Source organism: Galeopterus variegatus, unplaced genomic scaffold (genome assembly GCF_000696425.1).
Source record: "Galeopterus variegatus unplaced genomic scaffold, G_variegatus-3.0.2 Scaffold9107, whole genome shotgun sequence".
NCBI classification, from domain to species: domain Eukaryota; kingdom Metazoa; phylum Chordata; class Mammalia; order Dermoptera; family Cynocephalidae; genus Galeopterus; species Galeopterus variegatus.
This window is the reverse complement of record NW_007735218.1, coordinates 2,545-4,341: the sequence shown is the minus strand read 5'-3', so window position 1 is coordinate 4,341 and position 1,797 is coordinate 2,545.

Genomic DNA, 1,797 nt, shown 5'->3' with positions numbered 1-1,797 from the left:
GTATGTCTGTGATGATGTTTTCAGAAGAGACTGGCATTTGAATCAGTGGTCTTAGTAAAGAAGATCTGCTCTTACCTAATTTGGGTGGGCACCATCCAATCAACTGAAGGCCTGGGTAGAACAAAAAGGCAGACGAAAGGCAAATTCTTCTTTTCTCTCCCACAGCTGAGATACCCTTTTTCTTCTGGCCTTGGACATCAGAACTCTAGCTTCTCTAGCCTTTGGATGCTGGAGCTTGCACCAGCAGTCCCTAGGTTGTCAGGCCATCAGCCTCATACAGAGTTACACCATCCACTTCCCTGGTTCTGGGACCTTCAGACTTGGACTGAACCAAGCTATTGGGTTCTCTTATTCTTTGACTTTCAAATGGCCTATTGTGAGACTTATTAACCTCCGTGAATGCATGAGCCAATTCTCCAACAAATCCCCTCTCATATATCCATATCTATATCTATGTTTACATCTATATCTATGTCTATACACAACCTATTGGTTCTGTCTCTCTAGAGAACCTTGACTAATGAACATATGGTAAATTTAATATTATGAACTTTCGACCACAATAAAAAAGTATCAAAACAAACAGCACATAAAAGCAGATGAATGCTATAAAGAATTATAAATGTTTAGAAGACAGTGCTTTAAAATTCAACTCAAAATTTATCATGCTAGGATTGTATGCATTTTAGAGTTTGTTCTCTGACAGCTTCTCCTAAAATATGATTTACTTTCATGTTAGTTAACATTTTAGCATAGCTATTTTAATTCTTTGAATTGTTTCAAAACAAAACCCAGAGAAAAATTTAGAAGTGCTTTGCAGTAAAACATTGTTTTGATTCTCAAATTGAAGTTTGAAAAGTTATCTCAGTTTGTTTTTCTTGTTTGTTAGTGACTAATAAAAACTTCAGCTTGGTATAGGTTCAAAGTCTTTTCACCAGGCAGCCCTAACAAATCCAAAAGAAAGATGCATTTAAAAGTTTTAGAGATTTTTGGACTTCTGGTCAAGATGGCAGAATAGACGGTCCCCAGTGTCACTCTCTCCCACAAATGAACTAATTTACAACTATAAAAACATAACATCAAGTGCATACAGAACAGGGAGACATCCAGCGGGGGAGGCAGAAGCTCTGCCGAGACCACACTGTTGCACAATCCAGCAGCCCAGCCCAGTGCGTACAGAGCTGAGAGACGTCCAGCAGGGGAGGCAGAAGCTCTGTAGAGACCACATACCCTGTGGGGGGCCACTGCCATGTGATCCAGCAGCAGGTAGGCTTCACCACCGGACCTGGCTCCATCCCAAGCCTGGCATAGTGCACAAGGAACAGGGAGACGTCCAGCAGGGGAGGTGGAAGCTTGGTAGAGACCACATACCCTGCAGTATCACCACATGGACCCAGCAGCCTGGCTGAGTCCAAGCTGACCAGAGAGGTGGCTCCCCAGAGAGGCCCAAGACCCAAGGCAACTACACATGCAGGGCACTAGTGGCCAACTGAGCAGTCACTGAAGTAGCCATACCAAATTGGCAACCCCAGCAACATCTTAGTCAGACAATAGTGTCAAACCTGTGGACTGTGAAACCCCCTACCACAATGAGTAAACATCAAAGATACCAGAAATATGAAAAATCAAGAAAGTACACCTCCAAAGGGTAATAACTCTCAAGCTCTAGATCTTAGAGAACAAGAAGCCCTTGAAATGTCTGACAAGGAATTTTGAGTGATAATTCTAAGGAAACTGAATGAGATACAAGAAAACTCAGGTAGACAACATGACAAAACAAGGAAAAGTATACCAGAC